This window comes from Notamacropus eugenii, chromosome 4 (assembly GCF_028372415.1).
Source record: "Notamacropus eugenii isolate mMacEug1 chromosome 4, mMacEug1.pri_v2, whole genome shotgun sequence".
In the NCBI taxonomy this organism is placed as follows: Eukaryota; Metazoa; Chordata; class Mammalia; order Diprotodontia; family Macropodidae; genus Notamacropus; species Notamacropus eugenii.
The window spans coordinates 189,409,186-189,428,678 of NC_092875.1; the positions used below are offsets into that span (position 1 = coordinate 189,409,186).

Genomic DNA, 19,493 nt, shown 5'->3' on the forward strand with positions numbered 1-19,493 from the left:
ACTATAAACAAATTAGAGGAGCAAGGAATAGTGTAGTTGTCAGATTTATGTAGAACGGAGAAATATATGACCAAACAAGAGATAGAGAACATCATGAAGTGCAAAATGGATAATTTTGATTCCATTAAATTGAAAAGTTTTTATGCAACCAAACCCAATGTAACCAAGATTAGGAGGGAAGCACAAAACTGGGAAAGAATTTTTGCAACTAGTGTCTGTGATAAAGGCCTCATTTCTAAAATATATAGAGACCTGAATCAAATGTACAAGAATACAAGTCATTCCCCAATTGAGAAATGGTCAAATGATATGAACAGGCAGTTTTCAGAGAAGGAAATTAAAGCTATCTATAGTCATATGAAAAAATACTCTAAATCACTATTGATTAGAGAGATGCAAATCAAAACAGCTCTGAGATATCACATCACACTTATCAGATTGGCTAACATGACAAAACAGGAAGATGATAAATGTTGGAGAAGATGTGGGAGAGTTGGAATGCTAATTCATTGTTGGTGAAGCTGTGAGCTGATCCAACCATTCTGGAGAGCAGTTTGGAACTATGCCCAAAGGGCTACAAAAATGTGCATACCCTTTGACCGAGAAATACTGCTTCTAGGTCTGTATCCTCAAGGGGTCATAAAAATGGGAAAGGGTCCTATATGTACAAAAATATTTATAGCAGCTCTCTTTGTCATGCCCAAAAATTGGAAATCAAGGGGATACCTATCAATTGGGGAATGGTTGAATAAATTGTGGTACATGAATGTAATGGAATACTATTGTACTATAAGAAATGATGAACAGGAAGACTTCAGAGACGCCTGGAAAGACTTATATGAACTGATGCTGAGTGAAAGGAGCAGAACCAGGAGAACTTTGTAGACAGCAACAACCACAAGGTGTGAGGAATTTTTCTGGTAGACTTAGTACTTTATTGCAATGTATGGACTTAAAAAATAAAAAAAATTAATTTATGGTGTTTTCTTCAGCAGCACATATACTAAAACTGGAATGATACAGAGATTACCATGGCCCCTGTGCAAGGATGACATGCAAATTCATGAAGCATTCTATATTTTTATTGGTGACAAGGAAGACCAAAACATACAACCAGAAGAAAACAAAGCCAAAGTTCCTGCATCCAAAACCTCTCAGAAAAATATGAAGTGGTCTTAGACTATGGAAAAGCTCAAAAATGATTTTGAAAATCAAGTCAAAGAAGTAGAGGAAAATTGGAAAATGAGAGTGATGCAAAAAAAGTCATGAAAAATGAGTCAACAGCTTGCTAAAGGAACCCCCCCAAAATTCTGAAGAAAATAACATGTTTAAAATTAGATTAACCCAAATGACAAGAGAAGTCCAAAAAGCCAATGATGAGAATGCCTTAAAAAGCAGAATGAATCAAATGGAAAAAGAGGTCCAAAAGGTCAGTGAGGTAAGTAATTCTTTACAAATTAAAATGTAGCAAATGGAAGGTAATGACTTTATGAGAAATCAAGAAATTATAAAACAAAACCAAAAGAATGAAAAAATAGAAGACAATGTGAAATATCTCACTGGAAAAACAACTGACCTGAAAAATGGATTCAGGAGAAATTTAAAAATTATTGTACTACACCTGAAAGCCATGATCAAACAAAAGAGCCTCAACATCAAATCTTCTAAGAAAATATCAAGGAAAACTGTACTGATATTCTAGAATGAGAGGGTAAAATAGAAATGGAAAGAAACCACCACTGACCTCCTGAAAGAGATCCTAAAAGGAAAACTCGTAGGAATATTGTAGCCAAATTCCACAGTTTCTGGGTCAAGTAGAAAATATTACAGGTGGCCAGAAAGAAACAATTCAATTATTTGGGAAACAGAATCAAGATAACACAGTATTTTGCAGCTTCTACACTAAGGAATCGAAGGACCTGGAATATGATATTCCAGAGGTCAAAGGAGATAGGATTAAAACCAAGAATCATCTACCCAGCAAAACTGACTATAATACTTCAGGAGAAAAAATGGAACTTCAATGAAATAGAGGCTTTCAAGCAATCTTATTGAAAAGACCAGAACTAAACAGAAAATTTGACTTTCAAATACAACAACCAAGAGAAACATGAAAAGGTAAACAGGAAAGAGCAACTGTAAAAATCTTATTAAAGTTGAACTGTCTACATTCGGTATAGGTAAGCACCCCAACATCCATGGAGTAGGGGGAGAGCTACTATCACAGGTTCTTAAATCAGCATTTATAAAAGGAAAGGCAGTTGTTGAGGGATCAATCACTTTAATCAGTACAACCTACAGAATAATATAAGCAGAGAGATAAAGACCAAAAGACAGGGTTCTTACTATCTGAATCAAAGCAATATTGCCATACAATTTACATACATTCCTGGATTGAGAGAGCCTTTACATCTGAACAGTCAGGGGTCTGAACGTATAGCCACCCTGCTTGCTGCCACACATTCCTACATGGAAAGATGATATTTGTAACTCATGAGAACTTTCTCAGTAATAGAATAGTTGGAGGGAACATGTATATATATATGTGTGTGTGTGTGTGTGTGTGTATATGTATATGTGTATGTGTGTGTGTGTATATGTATATGTGTATGTGTATGTATATATGTGGGGGGGGGTGTGTGTGTGCATGAGTATATATATATATATATATATATATATATATATAGAGAGAGAGAGAGAGAGAGAGAGAGAGAGAGACAGAGACAGAGACAGAGACAGAGAGAGACAGAGAGAGAGAGAGAAAGACAGACAGAGATAGAGAGAAACAGAGCGGGTGGGCACAGGGTGAGCTGAATATGAAGAGATTATACCTAAAAAAGAAAATTATGGGTTGAGAGGAATATATAAGGGAGAATGTAGTAAATCATCTCACATAAAAGATGAAAGAAAAAACTTTTACAATGTAGGGGAAAAAGGGGAAGGTGAGGGAGAATAAGTGAACCTTCCTTGCATTGGATTTGGCTTCAGGAAGGAATAAAATATACACTTGGGTATGGAGGTTTATCTTACCCTACAGGAAGTCAGGAAGGAAGGGGATAAGAGAGGGAGGAATAATAGAAGGGACAGCAGATTGGGGGAAGGGGTAATCAGAAGCAAACACTTTTGTAGAAGGACAGGTCAAAGAAGAGAACTGAATTAATGGAGGGCAGGACAGGATAGAGGGAAATATAGTTATTCTTTCACAACATCACTGTTATGGAGGTGTTTTGCATGACAACATATGTTATGTTTGTCCTTCTTTGCTGAAGAAGACCATGCTATCAGAGAAATGATGACATGACTTGCACTTGACGTTGTTTATTGAATTGCTTGCCTTCTCAATGAGGGTGGGTGGGGAGGGGGAAGGGAGAGAATGTGGAACTCAAAGCTTTAAAAATGAATATTAGAGGTTGTTTTTATATAATCCATGGGCTGTAGAAATCTATCCTACCCCACATGAAAATAGAAGGGAAAGGGATGGGGGGGGGTGATAGAAGGGAGGGCAGACTGGAGGAAAGGACAATTGGAATACATACTGTCCTGGGGTGGCAATTTGAAATTCAAAATTTTATGGGAGTGAATGTTACAAACTGAAAATAAATTTACATACAAAAAAAAGTTTATGAATCCCAGATTAAGAATACTTGCTCTAGAACTCTCATTTGCTTTCTGGTTCCTTTCTCTAGAACTCATTTAATTTTTAAATACAATTTTAAAACTCTCACTTCACTTCTTTTAAGAATTCTAATTGATCTTTTGGCCAAGTTACATTTTTGTTTGAAGCTTTACTTGTAGATGTGGAACAATTCTCTTCTTCTAGGTTTGTGTCTTGGACATCCTTGAATCCATAATATTACTTTATCATTAGCATCTTAGTTAGCCTACTTATTTTTCCAGCCTTAATTTCTGAATCAAGACTCTGTGTAAGGTCCAACCTTTGTAATTCACTTTGGCAAAGCATGATAGGACCTTATTAGGTTCTGATATATGTTATCTGTAATCCTGCCACTTCTTTCTCCAGTTATTGAGTGTTGTACTCTTCTATGACTTCAGGCCATTGAGCTGTAAACTTTCAGTGCCCTAACTGGTCTTATCTGGGGCATGAAGTGATCATTGCCTTACAGGGGTTTTGTAGACTCCTGATCATATTTTGGGGTATGGATAACCCATCAATGAGATCTCCTCGCTTTTGAAGCTCCAACAGATAGCTGCTGGCCTTAGCCCCTATCGCCATACTAGAAAACTCTGCTGGGTCAGAATGACAGATCTACAGGCTCCCCTGGTCTGTTCTCCCTTTTGAGGTACAAAGCTACAGCCTCCAATTCTGACTCATGAACAGAAAGCTCCTAAGGTTGGTGGCACACAGCTAAAGACTAGCCCTTGTTTACATAGCCTTAGATTTTAAACCTAGTCCATGTGTTGGAAAGGTCCTTCATAAGCCTTATTGGCTTAAGTCCATCCCCAGTACCCATAGGCCTGTGTCCATCTATTCATGCCAACCTGGGCTAGAAACTGGTGTCCTCTATAGTTTCTTCTCAGATTTCTTGATAATCATTGAGTCTAGCACTCTTCCTCGATCTTTTCTGGGGTAATTGTGCAAGAAATCTGGGCTGCACGTTTCCTCTCTTTCTGCCATTTTTGCCTTTCATCATTTGCCTATGTTAATACTTTAAGTGAGGTTTTCTTGGATTCTTGCCCAATCTAACCCCAAAGAGGAAAAAGATGTAATAATCTGTCCGTTGAGGAAGCTCTTTTGATTTCCTGGGGTGAAGAAAGTTCATAATGATAATTTCACATAGTGTTTATAATATGTATTAGTGTTGTTATTTGTAAAGCTGCCAGATCCCTTTTCACCCATCTCCCTTACCACTCTCTTCCAGGAATCGACACCAGAGGCAGTTTTGACTGTTTCATGATTTAGTTAAGCAGTATTTGAATGAATTTGATCTTTTAACTATCATTATAGCTTGTTCTTACTGGTATATTCTGTAGTAGAAAGCATTAAAACAAAAAACCCCACAAATCTTTCTAGAGACAAAAGCCCATGAACAACCCTTGGTTCCCTGCCCCTCCCCCACACAATATGCATGTGTACACTCATACACACACACACACACACACACACACACACAATATAATGGAAGGAAATCCAAATACCATTGCTGTTAAGCTCCCCATCCACTCCTGCTCCCCCTAGGCACCCACTTGGTTTTCATACCAAATAATACATGGTTCAGAACTACTGATTTTCCAACCAGGCTGTCACTCACACACATCACCTTTTGCCATCTACCAGCTTACTTTCCTGCCTACTTTCCTGGCTGTCTTAAATGAAGATGTGGAATTGTCTTTGTGAACATATGTCCTGTGTACCTGTCTGTCCCTTGCCCCACAGCAACTCAATCTTCTGACATTGTTCAGATGAGTATATAATAAAACAATATTTTTGTTATTATTTACATCAGTTGACATTTTCCCATGAAGTATATAACATTTCCTCCATGTCAACAGTTAAGCATGAGTATAAAAGTGTTTGTCACATTTAAAAAAAATATGTTTTGTTTAACTTAATGTGTTGTAGCTTTAAATACATTTAAATTTTCTCCTGTTGATTAGTTGCACTGATTTTAGTGTGGCATATACACTATACATGTTAATAGGTAAAATAAATTAACTGGTTAAAACTCGCAGATCATATACTAAAAAAACCAGTCAAGTCAGCCATTCAGTTTTTTTAAATCATTGAAAAAAATTTCTCACATCTTTTAACAACAGCAGTAACAATGACAACTAACATTTGTATAACATTTATGTGCCAGGTATTGTGTCAAGCATTTTACAATAATTATCTTATTTGATTCTCACTACAGATACTATTATGGCCCCCATTTTACAAATGAGGAAATTGAGACAAACAAAGGTTAAATGTCTACCGCAGGGTCACATAGTTTCTGAGGCTACATTTGAACTCAGGTCTTTCTAACTCCAGGTCCAGCACCCTATTGACAATGCTACCATAATAATAGCTAATAATTATGTAGCACTTTAAAGCTCGTAAAACACTCTACAAATATTACATCATTTTATCCTCACAATAAACCTAGGAGATAGGTGTTCTTATTACCCCCCATTTTGCAAATGAGAAAACTAAGGCAGACTGGTTAAATGATTTGCCCAGGGTTGTGTAATTGAGGTAGCATCTGGATCCCAGGTTCAGTCTTCTGTCTACTACATCACCATTTTATTTGTTTCCATGAGGATAGGGACTTATCCTGTGACTTTTCTGTTTAATGGAATCTTCCAGTCCAGAGGACTTAAAAAGAATATTAATGGAGGGCTGAATCCCTTTGTACCTATCACACTTCGTTTTGTGTTTTTCTAGTGCACTTACTGCATAATATTGTTCTATAAAGAGGTTGGCAAACCTTAAAATCTTGTATAAATGTAAGTTCTTATTATAGTGATTATCATTATCTTTGGTTGTGTCATATCCCTTCACCAGACTATAAGCGCCAGCACAGGAGACACTGTGCCTTGTGGAAACATCCTGTTTCTCTTAGGATCTAGCATCATGGGTTATGTATAGTGGACACAATTAACAGTTATTGGTGTAAGGGTTTGGCTGGCTGTAGGATTCTTCTAAATGACAAATCCAGTATGTCCTATACAAGTCAATAGCCTTGTACTAAGATACGATGGCAAATCCCTAATTGTTGCCCCAATGTGGTCTTTATTCACTTAAGCATATTTTCTCTTGCTCTCTTAGTTCCATAGGTCCATGGTATTTAGAGATGGAAAAGATCTTAAGAAATATCTTATCCAAAACCTTCATTCTATACATAAAGGAAGTGAGTCCAAGAGAAATGCGGTGACTTGTCCAAGGTCACAGAGCTATAAATGAGCAGATCTGGGATTGGAACTTAACTCCTCTGACTTCATTTAGTGAATGTTCTTTGTATTTCACCATACTGTCACCTTTAGGTGGAAGGATTAAAGGGAGAAGGAGAATAGTAGTAGAGGTGGAAGAAAAAAATAAACAATCTAGGGGATGTCCAAGAACATGTAAAAGGAAGCTAATGAATACCACTGGGATATATTCAGAATTTTACTAACCCTAAGGATGAACTGGAATAGTCTTAAAAGTCACCAAGGCAAGGTCAGATTCCTCAGGGCTTGGGGAAAGTTATTGGTCTGCTATTTCTTATTTATATCCTTTGTCATTTATTCATTCATTTGCTAGACATTTATTAAGGACCTACTGTGTGCAGAGCCTTAGAATAAATGCTGAGATACAATAATTAGAGAAAACATGGTTCCTGCCCACATGAAACTTATCATCTATATAATGTCCCTATTATATATATATATATATATAATTATATATATATATATATATATTCAAAAATTAACAGTCTTCCAACTTACTAACCTAATAAGTAAGAGACAATTCAATATTGTGGAAAGAGCATTCAGATTAGTCAGATAATCTGGGTTCACATCTTAACTCTAACTGTTACTTACCATATGAGACCTTTGACAAGTTACTTAACCAATTAAAGCCATTATTTCCTCTTCTATAATACAGGGGCAATAAAACTTGTAGCATCTATTTCACAGGGACAGTCTATGCAAAACTTATAAGGTACAAACATATATGTATGATCCTCGGCAAGATCCATACTTTTGAGCCACACATTATTTTGCATGAGGAAAAGAAACTATATAGACATAGATATATAGATTATATATAGATGTACATACATACATGCTTACTATCTGTGTGACCTAGTCACTTCACCTTTGTCTGCCCCAGTATCCTCATCTGAAAAAAAGGGAATAATAATAGCCTCTAGCACCCAGGGTTGTTGTGAGGATAGAATGTTAGGATATTTGTAAAGTGTTTTTATAAACCTCAAGGCATTGTGTAAATGCTAGCTATTGTTATACATTATATGTATGAATGTGAGAGCTCATCAATATTGTAATCTTTATTATGATTAAGGGATAGAATTAGGGATCCAATTTGGCAGGATTAAGAAGAGAAACTGGTATATTTCTTGTTCCAAAAATGACCCTGCTATATCTCCTTGACCATACAACTTGACATTTGTGTTTTCTGATGGAGATATTCTGGGGCCCTACTAGCCAGAAGGCTATATTTTGAGCACAATTGACTAGGGATTTGAAATTGACAAGGTCAGACCTTGCCCACTCTTCCAAGGGCAGAGCACTCAGGTTATATGGGTAAATACTCTCTTAGTCCCATGATTCATATTGATATTTATTTGATTTATTTATACACAATACACATAATTAATCCTTTCAAGTAAAGAAGACATTAAATTTTTTTTTTAATTTAACTTTTAACATATATTTTCACAACATTTTGGGTTACAAATTTTCTCCCCTTTTATCCTCTCCCGCCCCAGACCCAAGCATTCTAATTGCCGCTGTGATCAATCTGCTCTCTCTTCTATCATCCCTCTCTGCCCTTGTCTGTCTTCTCTTTTGTCCTGTAGGGCCAGATAGCTTTCTATACCCCTTAACCTGTATTTCTTATTTCCTAGTGGTAAGAACATTACAGTTGATCCTAACACTTTGAGTTCCAACTTCTTTAGCTCCCTCCCTCTCCACCCCTTCCCTTTGGAAGGCAAGCAATTCAATATAGGCCAAATCTGTGTAGTTTTGCAAATGATTTCCATACTAGTTGTGTTGTATAGGACTAACTATATTTCCCTCCATCCTATCCTGTCCCCCATTACTTCTATTCTCTTATGATCCTTTCCCTCCCCATGTGTGTCAACCTCGGATTGCATTCTCCTCCCCATGCCCTCCCCTCTATCCTCCCCCTCACCCTGCTTGTGCCCTTGTCCCCCACTCTCCTGTATTGTGAGATAGATTTTCCTATCAAAATGAGTGTGCATTTTATTCTTTCCTTTAGTGGAATGTGATGAGAGTAGACCTCATGTTTTTCTCTCGCCTCCCCTCTTTATCCCACCACTAATGAGTCTTTTGCTTGCCTCTTTTATGAGAGATAATTTGCCCCATTCAATTTCTCCCTTTCTCCTCCCAATATTTCTCTCTCGCTGCTTGATTTCATTTTTTTTTTAAGATATGATCCCATCCTCTTCAATTCACTCTGTGTACTCTGTCTCTATGTATGTGTGCGTGTGTGCATGTACTCCCACCCAGTACCCAGATACTGAAATGTTTCAGGAGTTACAAATATTGATGGACATCCCCTTGACTTCCAGTTTTTGGCAACTACATAGAGTGCTGCTATAAATATTTTTGTACATGTGGGACCCTTTCCCATTTTTATGATCTCTTGGGGATATAGTCCTAGTAGCGATATTGCTGGGTCAAAGGGTATGCACATTTTTGTAGCCCTTTGGGCATAGTTCCAAATTGCTCTCCAGAATGGTTGGATGCGCTCACAGCTCCACCAACAATGAATTAGTGTTCCAACTCTCCCACATCCTCTCCAGCATTTATCATTTTCTTGTTCTGTCATGTTTGCCAATCTTATAGGTGTGATGTGGTACCTCAGAGTTGTTTTGATTTGCATCTCTCTAACCAATAGTGATTTAGAGCATTTTTTCATATGATTATAGATAGCTTTAATTTCTTCCTCTGAAAATTGCCTGTTCATATCCTTTGACCATTTATCAATTGGGGAATGACTGAATAAATTATGGTATATGAATGTAATGGAGTACTATTGTGCCATAAGAAATGATGAACAAGAAGACTTCAGAGAGGCCTGGAAGGACTTATATGACCTGATGCTGAGTGAAAGGAGCAGAACCAGGAGAACTTTATGCACAGCAACAACCACAGTGTGTGAGAGTTTTTTCTGGTAGACTTAGATTTTTGTAATAACACAAGAACTTCTGAAAAAAAAAAAAAAATCCCAATGGTGGACCTCAAGGCAAAAAGCCTTCCACACTCAGAGAGAGAAATATGGAAGTCACTCACATAATGTAGCAGATCATGTTTGTGTATGTGTATCTGTTTGTGTATCATGTTCTGATTTGTTATACGGATTCTTTCATTTATCTTAGTCTGACTACATAGCATGACGATAGTGAAAATATACTCAATAGGAAAGTATATGTAGAATCTATACAGAATTGTATGCAGTCGTGGGGAGGGAGGGAGGTAGTGGAGGGTGGGTGGGGAGGGATAAAATCGCAATTGTATGGCAGTGATTGTTAAACATTAAAAAAATAAAAAAATTAATAAAAAAAAAAAAAAAAAAAAAAAAAAAAAGAGTTACAAATATTGTCTTTCCATGTAGGAATGTAAACAGTTCAACTTTAGTAAGTCCCTTATGACTTCTCTTTGCTGTTCACCTTTTCATGGTTCTCTTCATTCTTGTGTTTGAAAGTCAAATTTTCTTTTCAGCTCTGGTCTTTTCATCAAGAAAATTTGAAAATCCTCTATTTCGTTGAAAGACCATTTTTTTCTCCTGAAGTATTATACTCAGTTTTGCTGGGTAGGTGATTCTTGGTTTTAGTCCTAGTTCCTTTGACTTCTGGAATATCCTATTCCATGCCCTTCGATCCCTTAATGTAGAGGCTGCTAGATCTTGTGTTATCCTGATTGTATTTCCACAATACTTGAATTGTTTCTTTCTAGCTGCTTGCAATATTTTCTCCTTCACCTGAGAATTCTGGAATTTGGCCACAATGTTCTTAGGAGTTTCTCTTTTTGGATCTCTTTCAGGCGGTGTTCTGCGGATTCCTTGAATATTAATTTTGCCCTCTGGTTCTAGAATCTCAGGACAGTTTTCCTTGATAATTTCATGGAAGATGATGTCTAGGCTCTTCTTTTGATCATGGTTTTCAGGTAGTCCCAAAATTTTTACATTGTCTCTCCTGAATCTATTTTCCAGGTCAGTTGTTTTTCCAATGAGATATTTCACATTATCTTCCATTTTTCCATTCTTCTGGCTTTGTTCTGTGATTTCTTGCTTTCTCATAAAGTCCTTAGCCTCCATCTGTGCCATTCTAATTTTGAAAGAACTATTTTCTTCAGTGAGCTTTTGAATCTCCTTTTCCATTTGGCTAATTCTGCTTTTGAAAGCATTCTTCTCCTCATTGGCTTTTTGAACCTCTTTTGCCAATTGAGTTAGGCTACTTTTCAAGGTCTTATTTTCTTCAGCATTTTTTTGGGTCTCCTTTAGCAGGGAGCTGATCTGCTGTTCATGCTTTGACTTCATGTCTCTCATTTCTCTTCCCAGCTTTTCCTCCACCTCTCTAACTTGATTTTCAAAATTCTTTTTGAGCTCTTCCATGGCCTGAGCCCATTGGGTGGGCTGGGACACAGAAGCCTTGATTTCTGTGTCTTTGCCTGATGGTAAGCATTGTTCTTCCTCATCAGAAAGGAAGGGAGGAAATGCCTGTTCACCAAGAAAGTAGCCTTCTATAGTCTTATTTCTTTTCCCTTTTCTGGGCATTTTCCCAGCCAGTGACTTGACCTCTGAATATTCTCCTCACACCTACCTCGCCTCCTGATCGTCCCAGCCAGCGTTTGGGGTCTGAGATTCAAATGCTGCTTCCAGCCTTAGGGCTTTTGGCAGGGACAGGGCTGCTATTCAGTGTGAGATTAAGTTCAGGTGGTCAGGTCAGGGCAAGGCCGCCTCTCAGGCTCAGTTCCCTCAGGAGGTTTATGCACAGACCTTCCACAATGGATCCAGGCTCCTGCCCCCTTGGGGAGCCCTGGTCTGCAGCCGCCTCTCAGGGGGGCCTGAGTTATGGGGGCACCCCACTCCCCTCTCGACCCGCCAAAGAAACTCTCTCACCAACCCCCGTCACCTGTGGGTGGACGGACTTGTGTGGCCACTGGAGATCCTGTCCCTGAAGCCTGCTCGGGTCTGTTTCTCTTGGTGCTGTGGCCACAGCAGGTCTGGGCTGGGCTGGGCTCCGCGTCTGCAGCGCGACGGACCTTTTGCGAGAGGTTTGCAGGTCCCTCTGTCGGTGGAGGGACCCGCGTGGCCGCTGGAGATCCCGTCCTTGAAGCCCGCTCGAATCTTTTCCTCTCAGTGCTGCGACCATGGCAGGGCTGTACTCAGCTCCCAGTCCCAGTGCCCAGTCCGCAGCGCGAAGGACCCCCCGCGAGAGGTCCGCATGTCTCTCCGGAACAGAAATCTCCCTCGCTCCAATATTCCGTGGCCTCTGGGTGCAGAATTCACCGTGAGTTGCTCCCCTGTAGCTGATCTGTGGGTTGTGGGAGAAGACATTAAATTGCTTAAATCTTTAGGAAAAGAGTCATGTCTGCTGTCTCATACTGTTACCCAGCACCTGTTTGGAAATACCAGGACATATGAAAAGGGGTGAAAAGTCTAATTCACTGTTGGTGGAGTTGTGATCTTGTCCAACCATTCTTGAGAACAATTTGGAACTACACCCAAAGGGCTACTAAACTGGGCAAATTTTTTCACCCAATAATACCACTATTAAGTCTGCATTCTAAGAAGAGCAAAAAACGTGTGTGTGTGTGTGTGGGGGGGGTGAATGATGTATTTGTACAAAAATATTTGTAACAACATTTTTTGGTTGTGACAAAGAATTAGAAATTGAGAAAATGCCCAACAGTTGGGGAATGACTGAACAAGTGGTGGCATATGATTGTGATGGAATACTATTGTGTTATAAGAAATGATGAGCAGGATGGTTTCAGAAAAACCTGGGAAGAATTATGTGAATTGATACAGAGTGAAGTGAACAGAACCAGGAGAACATTGTATACAATGACAGCAATATTGAAAGGATGATAAACTGTGAAAGATTTAGCTGCTCTGACTGACAATGATCCAAATTCCAATGATGAAAAATACTATCCACCTGCTGAGACAGAATTAATGAACTCTGAATTCAGATGGAAGCATGCTTTTTAAATTTTATCTTTCTCGAGGTTTTTTTGTATGTGTTTCCTTTTGCAACATGGCTAATACAAAAAATGTTTTGTATAACTTGACATGTATGATTAATATTATATTACTTGTTTTCTTAAGGAGTGGGAGGGAGCAAGAGAATTTGGAACTCTAAATTGTAAAAAATGAACAGTTTTTGTTTTGGGTTTTTTTTAGGGAGCAAAGATTTTATTTTAATAAGTTATAAGATACAACTTTACAGTCCTGCATTTCAATGCCAACTCTTCCATTTGCTAGTTTACAAAGTTGTGAGCATTTCACACTAAGGCATGGTACATAGGTAAAGCAATGTGGGTACCCCAGTCTCCCTCAGACTGGGCTTTTACCTACACCCACTTTCCCAGTCAGTTAACCCTGGTGATTAGAGAGCCTTGGCCAGCGCTCATGCCACGGAGCCTGTCCTACATGAATATTTTCTTCTAAGAGCTTTTGAGCCAATCAATTGAATGAAATTCACCAGAAAGTTTTCTTAGAAAAACATGAATAGACTTGCATGAAATAATGAAGAGTAAAATGAACTGAACCAAGAGAACGATGTATACAGTAACAACAATATTGTTTTGAAAACAACTTTGAGCGAATAAGTCATTTTGACTGTTACAAATACCCAAAGGACACATGAAGGAAAACCTATCTGCATCCAGGGAAAGAACTGATAACTAGAAATATGTATAGAATGATTATGATTTTACATATATAAATATATGTATACATATATCTGTGTCTAATGGTAGCTATCTCTAGGGTGGGGGAGGGGTAAAAAGGAAAAAAGAAATTTATGCGATAATATTATATGTTTAAAAGAAATAACAAGCTGTAATAATAGATTTGCAGTTTCATGTGTGATCATTTTTAAAAAATCATACTAATACGGAAATGCTTATTTTATTCCATAGATTAAAAATAAAATAAATAAAACTAAAAAAATGGTTTTTGGCATGTGATTAGGAAATTTGTAACAAAATAAAGAAAATACATTTTAAAAAGACATTTCAAATCACAAATATTAAAATAACAGTAATTTTATGAGAATAAACTGTTTAATTTTGTCACACATTAAAAAAGAGAGAGAGTGAAAAACTCTCAGCAGACCAAGTTAGCTTTGACTGTTTGTAGACTGGTAGAGAAACTAAAACAGTTTTAGAAGTGTGAGGGGGATCAGTTTGCTAAGAGGCTGCTAATTTGTGAGCACCAAAAATTAGAGCATGTGTCATATACCCTGAGCCAGTGATGCTTAGCCTGGCCTAAAAGTAGGTATATGTGAAGGCAATCATTTTTAAATCTTAGCCATTACCTCATGCATTGCCAGCTTCGTTGATAGCAACCTGTCTCCCTGCCAAACAAACAACCAAAGAGCATAAACAAAAATTGATCATTCTTGTTTTTTATAGTTGAGAAATCTGCACCACCAAATCTAATAATAAACCCTAAGCCTTAAATTTCATCTATTTTTAAAAAATCTAATAATGTCAGGAGTTATTCTTCTGAGAAGCCCTATAAACCTAAGCAGAGCTTTTTTAGCTTTTCACATCCAGTTTGCAGAGAGATTTCAACATGATTATAGCTAGTAATAGTCAGTGAGTGACACAAAGGATTACCCCTGTAATCAGAAAATATGTGCTCCAAGTGTTACATATTCTTTAGGAGATACTCTATCCATTAGTTATGTCTGATACCAGGAGCTGATGAAAGGACATGTAAAGATTCCAGCTCCTTCCCCTCTAGCATACTGGGCATAAGGGCTCTTATCACTCACTCTTCCGCATCTTTCCACTAAGTGAGTGTGGTGGGGGTGAGGGAAGAAGGGAGCATTTGTTAAGCACCTACTAGGTTCCAGGCATTATGCTAAGAACTTTACAAATATTATCTCACTTGATTTTCATAACAACCCTGGGAAGTAGGTGCTATTATTATCCCCATTTTGTAGTTGAGGAAACTGAGGCAAGTAGAAGTTAAGTGACTTGTTAGGACCTTCCACTCTTCATGTACTTTCTTCCATTCTTATCCATCATTGCAATGACAATTGTGGCTGGCACAAACATAGAAGTGGTGTGAAATGGGGACAGAGTGCTCATTCTCAAAAGTAATGATTCCTCTTATAGCACCTGTTGGGGGTATAAACATGGCAACTGGCCCATGTGCCAGAAACTTTGCCCCCCTCCCCATCTTTGGTGTGCCTTCTGCAGATTGGTAGTCTATGACCCACACTCCCAATTTTCAGATGTCACCCAATAAAAGAGGAACTATGATTATACAGTATAGTATTTTAGTGTTATGCCATGTCAACTACTTCAAGTACTTTTGCCATTAGGCTATGAACTTTTTACTGGTCACCATTTGCCTAGTTTGTTTGAAAGTGAGACTTCATATCTAACATCATGCGATCAACTGAGATTATAATTCTGAGGATGTTATTATATTTTGCAATTGATTGATATTACAAATCAGAGGACGTTATTACATTTCCATAATGTGATAGTGTATTACTAGCTTTATAACATAAATTCATGTAACTCTGGACTCAAATGACTACAATGTTCATTTTACGTGTATTTACATTAAACCCCAGTTGCTAAATTAGCTAGATAGTTTTCACTAGAAACATGTAATCCAACAAATATTTAAGCATCTAGTATGTGCTCAGCACTGCTCTGGGCTAGGGAAGACACAGAGTTTAGATGAGACATGGATTCTATCCTCCTGAAGTTTACAGCTTGCAAGAATGTTCATCACAGGAGCTGCATGTGGACTCTGCAGTGCTGAGGGGACCAGATTAAAATGTAATCAGGAAACATTTAACAAATTAAATAAAAATACAACACAACTCAGTTATTGGACAATTAGAAACCAGACAATGCTGGCCTCTGTCACAACTTTTGGTGGCTGTACAGAGATTAAGGATTTTACAACAGAAAAAAGAATCAAAGAATTATTTGTTGTACTGGGATGCCATAGCTTGAAGAACTTCTATTGCAGTTAGGCATAGCAATGTTGAAATATCCTTATTTAAAATTCTATAAGCTTTCATATAAGGCAGCCTGATGGTGCAACAAGCAGAATACTAGACTTGGAGTCTGGACGACCTGAATCTAAATTCCATTTTAGATACTTTCATACCATTGTGTTCCTGGGCAAGTCATTTAACCTCAGTTCCCTCATCTGTAAAATGAGATTAATAATGACACATGTTGTTGTGAAAAATCAAACAAGATAGTATATGTAAAGTGCATCACTGAACGTAAACATTATGTATTTATATCATCAAGAAAGCAAGACATCATAGATCGATGTCCTTGGTTCAAATCAGAGTTACACAAGCTGAGTGACTTTGGACAAACTGCTAAACTTCTATGTGTCTAAGATGTATCTACTTACTTACTATGTCATGGGTTGCAATCTACCTTTTACAAGGGTGTTTCCGTGCTGAGAGTTCCATGTGCTAATGAAATCACAGAACCTTTAATTATTGGTATAGTATATCACTGAGTGCTAGAGTGATTTGAAACTGTTAAGGGGTGTGAGATCAGTTTTTCATCAAGATAAGAGGGTTTTTGCTGGAGAGATTTAATGAACTGATGCAGAGTGAAGTGAGCAGAACTAGAACATTGTACACAGTAACAGCAATATTGTACAACAAACAGCTGTGAATGACTTAGCTATTCTCAGAGATACAATGATCTAAGACAATTCCAAAGGATTCATGATGAAAATTGCTATCTGCCTCCAGAGAAAGAACTGATGGCATCTGAATACAGACTGAAGCATACTATTTTTCCCTTTCTTTTTCTTTCTTTTTTTAGTTCAAGTTTTCTTCCACAAAATGACTAATATGGAAATATGTTTGATATGATTGAACATGTATAACCTATATCAGATTGCTGACTGTCTCAAGGAGGTAAAGAGGGGAGGGAGAAAGGGATAGAATTTGAGACTTAGAAAAAGAATGTTAAAATTGTTTTTATATTTAATTGGGGGAAAATAAAATATTATTTTAAAAAGTGTTTTTTCAAAACTCAAATATTATATAAATATGAAAAATGACTTTAAAAATGAGAGAGTTTTTGAATACAAGGGAAAAATCAGGTTATGCAGCCTTCTAAGGTGTACCAGTGTTATGTTGGCTTCTTCCTCTATATTTGGGGAACATAATTTGACCCATGGCATATATGACCCATAGAATCATGACTTGAGTACAATGAGAGATTACTCCATTTAAAACATTGCCATTTCTCCTTCAATTTATGAGGTCTCATCTTCTCTGAAGTGCTTAATGACAGTATTCATGGTGCATGCCTTATTTGACTTGTCCATAATCGCTAGTTTCCTACTATTGCCAGTATCATGTATGAATGCTTGCTTTGGACTAAAATGTCAATGTGGTGACACTGGTGTCATTAATGGCCTGCCTTAACTGGGCTGACATTTCAAAGCCCACACAGGGGAGCACTATTCTCTGTCCAAGAATCTTTTAGTAAATCTGAATGGATCATATAAATGCAGCCATGTTTTTATTTTTAAAAAGGGGGTGAGTCATACATTATGCTGAGAAGCAAATCTGAATTCTTAGATGGTGTTACTTTACAGAGGCAAATTTTTAAAAAGAGACTCAGCCTCTCCCCAAACCTCTGGTTGGCTCCTATTCCCTACCCACAAAGAAACCCGAGGACCCACCAAGTGACAAGAAGTAGCATGGTAGGTATGTTGTAGCAGTACTAATGTCCCCAGGCCAAAATGCTCAAAAATGTGTTTGTCTCTTAGGGGATGAGTTGATTTAACATGTTGGTTACAGAACAGATTTTAACTGGACAGACAGATGAAACTAGTTTTTATGTGGTTTACTGGCAGTAACCACAGAAACCAAGCACTCCTAGCTCTCATTCATCAGTTCTGATTATTTTAGCCCAGTTCGGTCTCAAACTCTTCCTTGTGTCCTGCAGGCATCTCCTTAGATCTGGTTGTATCACGCTCCACAAATACATTGCTAACATTTAAATGCATCTGTTGCAGAGACAGAACCACAGAGGACACTAGGGAAATTTCGGACCACATTTCAGTACTGCGCTTATAAAAGTGCCACACCATCTGTATGAGTTTAGCTTACATGCCTCACTACAGTCTAGGTGGGGAGTGGGAAAGATGGAGAAGGAGTTTCTTTTTAAAGATGGAAAGGGAGAGGATGGAAAGAAAAGAAAAAACACTGCATAGCAGTTAGATGGAAAATTCAGGTGCTTTTATCAGGATGTGCTCATGTCTGTCATCTGGGTTTGTCAGAAGTCTACAGAACTGACCGCTCACTGTGGGGTTTAGTTTGTGATGTTCTAGTTTCCTGACTCTGTGCCCTCAGATTCCTTCCCTTAGGGCCTACACCCTACGCATTAAAAATCCTGGATGCTTTATTGCTGTGGACTTTGTTACACACACACACACACACACACACACACACACACACACACACACACACACACACACACACACAGTCTGAGCCTCCCACTGTTAGCTCCCCACTGCTGTCCTGAAGGCTCTGTCAGGCTTCTGCATCCTGTCATTTCCCCTCTGCCAACCGATTATTTTCTGATAGGCACTTTACATTTCTATAACTAGAGATAAGAAGGGAAGTTTCTTCAGCATCCCTTTAATAGATGATCACTTTCATTGTCTAACAAGCTTTTCATTGTGTGTGATTTTCATTTCTCTCCATGGTTCAGGGCACGTTGAAAAAATTCTATTCAGCACTTTCCCCCTCATAATTCAAGAAAAAAGAGTCACTCAGTATAATAAGGATAATTAGCTCTGACTGAAAATAATAAGCCTGGCACCACATATCCCCCACTACTGCACACAGTATCCATAGATTGTATTGTGTACTCTCCGTCTAGGCTAATTACTGCTCCTGTAATTACTAACCTGTTGAGAGAACAAAGGAAAATGCATCTAACTATGTACTTAAATAAATACACTGTTTCTTCCAATATCATCTCAATAAACTCTGGGAGCAGAAACTGTCCTTACAATCCTAAAGTTAAAGACTGTTGCTGTTTGTCTTTAAAAATCCAATTTGCTATTCTAAGACTAGGATACTTTATTGGTTTTTAATTTTTATTTTGAGGTATACGTGACTGGAGGGCAGTATGCCTTGAGATGTATCTTGAAAAGGGAAGACTGTTACAAGTGACCAGCCTATTCAGACCTGATGAAACTCAGCTTTGATGTAACACTTTCTCTTTTCATTCATTAAATTGCTACTTCAGGCAAGGGGTGGCAACCAATCCTGGGGAAATGATCGGGTGCTGCCTTAAATGAGCCTTAATCCATCCCAGCAGCCCACACTTCTCTTCTCCTTCCGAGGAAACTTGCTGCTGATCATGACAAATTAAGATGGAGAAACAATCAAATGTAGTTTTCTGTTTTCTAGAGGCGATGCATGCTGGGAAGTATTAAAAGGACTGTTTCTAATTTTTAGCCACTTCATTCTTTATTTAGTGCCCTGTCTTTCCTGCTCCCATGTTCCCATTTTGCTTCCCCATGACCTTTTTTTTCCTTGTCTATATGCTCTGGG

General features: G+C 38.0%; 1 non-coding gene across 1 annotated transcript; it reads left to right on the top strand.

The window, feature by feature from the left end:
• Positions 1-979: 979 nt before the first annotated feature.
• On the top strand, positions 980-1,083 carry LOC140502961 (U6 spliceosomal RNA). Its single transcript, XR_011966678.1, has one exon. It is a non-coding gene; the product is annotated as a U6 spliceosomal RNA (small nuclear RNA).
• The last annotated feature ends 18,410 nt before the right edge of the window (positions 1,084-19,493 follow it).